The 7690-nt window shown below is 31.2% G+C and overlaps 2 long non-coding RNA genes across 2 annotated transcripts; one reads left to right on the top strand and one right to left on the bottom strand.

Annotated features, from left to right (window-relative positions):
- On the bottom strand, window positions 230-6865 carry LOC108662995. The gene is made up of 3 exons (XR_001928921.1): window positions 6768-6865; window positions 3760-3812; window positions 230-506 (listed from the first exon to the last, which is right to left on the bottom strand). It is a non-coding gene; the product is annotated as an uncharacterized LOC108662995 (long non-coding RNA).
- LOC108662996 lies at window positions 1473-3099 on the top strand. Its single transcript, XR_001928922.1, has 2 exons — window positions 1473-2533; window positions 2623-3099. It is a non-coding gene; the product is annotated as an uncharacterized LOC108662996 (long non-coding RNA).

Below are 7690 nucleotides of genomic sequence, written 5' to 3'. Positions count from 1 at the left end.
CCAATATCTACGATCATTTTTAATTTTGGATGGAGCTTCTGTAAGTTGAAAATCTGCAGCCTTGATGATTTCATTGGCCAGTAAACATAAACTATCTAATACTTTACCAAACTTCCTACTTACGGTCTCTCCCGATTTTTCAAATTTTTTTTGGACAGTACGATTTGTTTCGTTGTGTGCACAAGTCCAAAGAAACATAGCAACCGCCTCTAATGCCGTCATGTTTTAGATGGATGGAACCATCCTTTATTTATCAATGTATCTGTAAGTTGCAATACAGTATGTGATTCCATCCTGAACATTCTATAACTTTCACTTGGAGTTTGTAAAGTTTCACATACCCAATTTCATCCATCAGAATAATTGAATCTATTTCATTTTTTCATTAAGTATTTCATGTGATATATAATTGCAATAACAACTCCTCCATACATGTTTTGATAAAACCTTGCACATTTTCTTCTCTTTACAACTTGTATTGATGCTTTGACTTCATTAGAAGACATCTGTTTAACAATATTAAAATACATAAGTAGAAATCCAGGTATATCAATTAAAAAAACAAATATTATTTGAAACACAATCAAATAGTACAAATAATAGTTCAAATAAATATAACATGGATAATGGCAAATTCTTTCAAACACCAATTTAATTAAACATAACAAGTAACACAAATACAAAAAGAAAGTAGTTTAAAGTTCAACATCAACCTAAAATAAACAAATCAAATCTTAAACTAATCAACTAGTCACACCACAATTTTTTGATAGATTATGCTCATATTGAATCCAATTTAGCTTATCACTTAAATTTGGCAAAGAAATGAAAATGTGTCTATTTTTTTCCTTTTTAGTCAATTGTAGTGCAAAATTAAATTCATCTACGCTCAATCTTCCCTCATTTTGTAGAGATTTCATTGCTCGAACACACTCTAGAATATTATACTGTCTTATGGCTTGTGATGACATTGAAATTCCAGCACTTTCAGCTGCATTATGACTTTCTGTTGCCTCGCACAATCGTTCCAATGTTCTTTGCAAGCTTGTTGCAGTCCCAGTTTTTGCCTTACCCTTTGCCACTTTTTTTCCCATTTCTTCTGACACCATTTTTTTCCTCTTCATTTGAGCGTTAACTATAGGGTCGTCATCTTCATCACAATTGAATTCTTCAGTATCAAATTCAACACTGTCTTGTAACAGAGTTAGATTTGTAGATTTGGTATTATCTTCAATTGGTATACCCATCGTTGGTGTTCATGCATTTTGACTAGTGGCTACTGTATCTCCAAATATAAATTCCAATTCATCAGCATGTTCCAACCCTTGATATCGAAATTTGGCATATTTTGGATTGACCTACACAAACATAAAAAAAAAAAAAAAGAAGAAACTTTTAAACAAGGTACATATGCAAAATAATTTATAGTAGATGAAATATATAAAATTTAAAATACTTACTTTTATTTTGGCTTCCCAGTCATGGTTCCAACCCAAAACCTGTTTCTTTGCCCTTCAATTGTTTCCATAAAGTCTATTCATTCCTTAAACTATCCAGTCTATTTTTCAATTGCTTTTGGGTATAGTTTTTATTAGCACGAGTATTAAATTCTTATACTACAACTTTCCATATTTTAGCTTTAAATGAAATTCTTGGTTTTCCACACTTACGAATCTCATCCGTACAAACTTGAAGTAAGATTTTAGTAGTGACCAAATCCCACTTTGCATTATGTTTTGGTTTATCTGAAATTTCAAAATTAAGTTGAGGCATTTCTTGACTAGCCATAAACTACAACACGACATAAAAGCAATAAATATTGCGTCATCACTCAAACAATAAGACACCCAAATTTATGATGCAATCAACAGAATTTAGAAAATGAATGCTGCTATTCCCTATATTGCAATAAATTCCAAAAAATCAAATTGAAAAGCAAAAAAAAAAAAAATAGTTGTAGTGTTACTTTTTTTTTTTCATCCATCAATCACTCATAGTAAAAGAAATTGAGAAAAGAGGCTAATATACATACATGGGATGTCATCAACTGATCCATATTAAATTTTCTGATGAAATTTGATTCAACTTGCACCTAATTTGGTTTAGTTAAAGTTAATCTCGATAGTTCAATGATCAAAGATGCCAGGCATTTTCTCTAAATGAACCTATAATCCCTGGGGGCGTTCTCAAGAGGCAGAACATTCAAGTTTATTAGGAGAGTTAATGTTACTGAAAAGGTTTTATGTAGTACCTTTTTATTATTAGTTAACATACATCTTTCATTGCATGAAATATAAATTTGTGTTTTGATAGCATGTTGGTTGGTTTCTCTTCCTTTTGAAAAATTTTAATTTTAAAACAATATGCCAGCTTTCTGGAATGTTATAGCTTTGTTTCTATCGGTTTTAAGTCCTTTATGTATTAGTGTTCATTTGTTTACTTTTTTTTAGGTTTAAACTAATAGAAATTTTTTGGGCAGATATTGTGTATGAAGCAGGATAAGTATGTACATGACTTGAGGGAGCATTCTAAGGTATTTTTGAGCCTTTAATTTTTCGATATATATTTCTGGGTGCATTTATTTGTAATTTTTAGGACAAAGATTGAATAACTTTTCTGCAGGAGATATATGCCATCAGATGGAGTCCTACTGGGCATGGGACAAACGATCCTAACTAGCAGTTAATTCTTGCAAGGTAAAAATGAGGTGTTGACACAACAGATATACTTACCTATTTTTGCTAGTGTCATTATATTTCACGTCTGCCACAGGAAATTGTTTTAACTTGTGTCTTCTGCATCACAATTTGTGTACACATCATTCTTATGTTTATTATTTAAAGCCAGATGATTGACCAACTTGCCTTGCACTTATCAAGATTTGGTGTAGAGATATCAGGAATTTAAAAACGCATTGAGGGAAGATAGTATTGATTACTCAATTTTCACAGCAAACATCAAAAGGGAGCACCTAAATCCCAGGAGAGGAGGGAAAGCAATTCACATGACTGGTGGAGATGAAGATGATGATTATGATGTTGAAGAGTGGAAAGGTGGCGTACGGAGACTGAGTAATAGTGGAAGGAAAAGTTACAGCGGCAGAGGCAGTTGGCAGCGATGGTAAATGTAAATACAATGACAGGTAGGCTAACATGTACATTAGGTTGAAGGAAAAGAATAGAAATTAGGATTAGGAGAGATTAAGAGCAAAAAGGATAGGGAGAATAGGAAAGAAAGGAAAGCAAGCAAGCAGGCAGGCAGGCAGGGGGTATGCATTTTAATTTCTGTTGTAGCTGTTTCCATTTTGTAATATTGATTTGGCTCTAGAGTCAGAATGTGCATTCTTTTCTTTTAACCACTTGGTATTTTAGACAGATTTGTAACCTTTGTTCAATAGGAAACTCTTATGAGATGCACAGAAAAAGTAATGGAAATATACTTCCTTTACTATTCAAAAAAATCTCGATAGTTTAATAGGAATGACCACCCAGTAAAGAAAGATACCTGCCTCTAGGTTTGCCCAAAATCTGAATTACACAGTGAAATTTTACAGGCTACAGCAATACTATTTTGAACACATATCCAAATGAAATTTGAGCCAATGGAATTCCAATAATAGATGTCAACAAGTTTTGAAATTAGATCATCCAGAATTAGCAAACAAAATGTTAAGGAAATGTGTCAATAATCTTTTATTGAAGGTAGAAAACATGCAGGCATAGTTTCTCGCATAGCATAAATGAAACTTTACAAACATACCTTTATCCAACGTCCTCTTGAACAGACTTTATAAAATTTCCAAAGAGTTTGCTCTGAAAACAAAACGAAATTAGTAGCAGAAATTAATAAAGAGCCAAAAACAGGAAAATAAAAGCAACAACAAAACAAAGGGAAACAAAATTTGAAGAGCCCCCACCCCCTTCAATACACTTCACTTATAGTCTATTGAAACACATCCACCAATGAAACTCACATGCCAACTTCTCGTTTTAATCGAGTATTCAGCCAGTCACGCTCATATTTAGGAAACTATAATTAGCTACCAAGAAGTATATTTTCTATCCAAACAACAATGTTGGAAGAGCTTAAACTTAAACCACAACGGTTCCACTAAATTTTGACATAAATTTTGCAACTTTTAATGAATTTCAGAACCCTTATAATTTTCTTTTTTTTTTTGAGGAAACCTCTCAAAAAAATTCTTCCATATTTATTCATAATAATTATACAATTTTAAAAAGAAAGAAAAATCACTTGGCCAACTGAATCCTTAACAAATTGTAATTTTTTTTATGGAATACTGAAACCTGGCTTAAAACTGAAATAAAAGAGAATAAACATAAAATAATTTGAAAGAGATTAAAGATTTGGATCAAGCTATCTGATCATGTCTAACAGTATCAACTTTGTGACAAAAAGGAATGAAAAAAAATATCATCCAGGGTTTGGAAGTCAATTTTCATCTAATATATTTCAACAACTGTTGACCTATGTGACTTATTTCAATCATAATCAATAAATATTATACACATAAAAAAAAAGTTAGGAGCAAACAAATATCACATAATTATCATATCAAATGATAAATTGAAGAATATCAAATAATAAAGAGAGAATGCAGTTATGATTTTTTGGTTTTCGTTCCTCTTAATTTTTGTAAGAATAAAAAAAACCTTGATTTGCAGAAAGGGAGAGAGGAGAGAGAGATCAATAGAGAGAGAGGGAGGGAGTATTTTTTGAGAGAGGATTTTTTGGAAAAAAATAACTCTCCTAATAAGCTGGCGTGTTTTTTTTAAAAAAAAAAAAGAGAAGAGAAAGCTCTTAATTAGAGCTTTTTTTTAAAGCTCTTTTCTTAAAGATTTTATTCTTTAAAAAAAATGCTATTTTTTTAAGAGCTTTTTATGAAATCCTGTTTGGACCAGCTTCTACTTTTAAGCAGTAGATAAGCTAAAAATAAACCAGGCCAAACGGGTACTAAATTATTTTAATTGAGTTATATTTTGATTGGCCAAATTCTAATAACGTATTTGGTGGGGGGAATGAATAGCCATTCTTCACTATTCCTTATGACTCTGTAAGGCATTGTTTGGTTCGCGAAATGGCCATTGACAACCATTTCATGAGAGGTTGAAATAGCTATTACCAAACGAGGGCAATGGTTATTTTGGCCTTACGGGAATAACATAAAAATTTTATTCAACAAAATTGTCCTATATTAATTTTAAAAATTATTGCCTTAATGCAATTCAAAACTAACCCTTTATTTAAAGTTTTTCCATTCTCTCTCTTCCTCTCTTCCTCACTCCTTTCTTTAATGCAAACAGTCGCTTCATTGTTGTTCCTGTTGTCGATTTTGCACATTTAAGGATACATATCGAACAAGTAATTTAGTGATAAAGTAGAGTATTGTTCTCACGGAGATTTATTCCTAAATCTTTACTAAGTACTAAAATTTATGACAAATTAATCTTGTTTAAGTAACTAAAATTTTTAGAAAATTAATTAAAAAAATTAAAACAAGCACTAAGTTAATTAACAGAAATTAAAATTACTTGGAAAAACCAATAGATTAAAACCTAGGATTATTAGTTCATTCAACACTTCATTTGATACCAGCTTCTCTTATTATTTACATTCATGCGTGACTTTACTAACCTAGAATTCAAAGCTATGTACAAGTCTTAGTCGAGATGATTGCACAAATACTTAACTTAATTAGGTTACTATATGTCTATAGAAATTAATTAAATAAGGTTTATTAAGCTAGTGTTCTTATTTAGCTATGTATGGCAATTGACGTAAGTTTACCCGAATCATAAATCAGATCACCTAAATGGCATGAACATACACTATTTAAACTTTAGTCCAATCTAAAATCTCTTTGTCGAGTCTCAATTAGATTCACAAATCAATTAATTGTTGGCCAAGCAATCAAAAGCATTAAGAACAGATTTAAATAAGCAAAACTATATTCATTCATGGTATATAAAAGAGCAACAAATATTCAGATTACATGTTGAAATCCACCACAATCCTAGAAAGATAATTTAGCTCATAATATCTAATAAAAACAATATCCAAAGAAATTTAGCCATGAATCCAAGTCAAAGAAAATAAAAGAAACACAAAAGTAAAGAAAGAAACTAATTATTGAAGCTTTATGATCTCAATTCTCTCTCAAATTCTCTTGTTTTATTGCTTTGTTCTTGGCTCATTTTCTCATTAGTAGTTGCTTGCTGCCTCTCTTTTAAAACCTCTGAAAAAGGTCCTTTAAATAAGCTCCAAATAATTTAATTTCCAAATTCTAGTCAAATTTTTATATTTAGAAAATCACTCGGCACTCGGCATTGAATTTTTGCTACAGTAGCACTGCGACCATGATTTCTTGGCGCTATGGTGCTCTAGCCTTGGGAAAATGTATGGTGCGCTATTCTAGCTCAATGCCACGGCCATGGTTCTTTAATGATGCAGGAGTCTATCAAATTCAAATGTAATTTTCACCTTAATATGATCTGAGCTAGACAAGGTGGTAGGCATGAAAGTTTTTGCCTTATCTCTTAACTTTCCAATGACTCAAGAATCACTCCAATTGGATTTTTGGACTGAAAGATATACTCCAAAAACTACATCATGTTCAGTCCATGCATACCACTACAGTGCTTCGACTTAGACAAATATTTTGATCACTATCCAATCAAAACTAAGTGAAGTAATAAACCTAAGTGTTGTATCCCTTTGTCTTATCATTCTAGTAGTTCAAGAATCACCTTATTTGGAGTTCCGTATAGAGAGATATGGTCAAAATACCGAAACATATACAAATGAAGCCATCACCATACTTGCACAGATTTTCATCAAATGAGAATTTTCCAACTTTCCTACAAAAGCAATAAGAGAAATCAACAATAAATACTCTTAAAATAATTTAAAACAAAATAACATAAAATCAAATTAAAATAACTTAAATTAACTACTCAATATGTAATCAAATTTAAACTAGAAAAACACCTAAAAGGTTAAAATTCGAATTTAAAATCTCAAAAATCTAGCTATTTAAGCCTCCAAAATGTGTCAAAATAACTATAATAGAGTTATTAGTTCCACTTCCGCGTCACCCTCTGTTAATCGATCCTGACAAAAACCATTTTTCTCACTTCTCTTCGCCCCTCTTTCACTATCACTGTCCTTCTCTTCATTTTCGTCACCAAGATCCTCCACTACCGCTTCTCTTTGTTTCCTTTTGGTTATCAATATCAACTTTTTTTTTTTCATTGTCTAGTCTCTTTTACTAGCTACTTTCCTAACAACTAAAAAGCCAAAAGTCATTCTAACATTTCTTGTAGGTTTAGAAATTGTTAGAAATGTTAGTTCAATAATAATGACGAAAAATCCATGAATGGGGTGGAAAGGTGGTGGTCAATTAGATGTTCAAAAATTCTTTTTAACAAAATCAAATTTCCAATGAAGGCTAGTTAAAAACAATTTTTACAAACATATTTTTCTATCAAAGTGTGCCAATAATTTGAGAAGTAAATCAAAGGATTGACCAATTAAAACAAATTTGTTAAACTCTTTAATGTGAAATGAAATACACAAATTCAAGGAGTAAAGAGTAAGCAAAAAATGCTTAAAAGATTTATAAAGTTTTGGCCCTTCCTTGGTGCCTACACCTTATCCTTTAGTAAGCTAA

This window comes from Theobroma cacao, chromosome 8 (assembly GCF_000208745.1).
Source record: "Theobroma cacao cultivar B97-61/B2 chromosome 8, Criollo_cocoa_genome_V2, whole genome shotgun sequence".
Lineage (NCBI taxonomy): Eukaryota > Viridiplantae > Streptophyta > Magnoliopsida > Malvales > Malvaceae > Theobroma > Theobroma cacao.
This window is presented reverse-complemented; position numbering and strand designations above follow the sequence as displayed.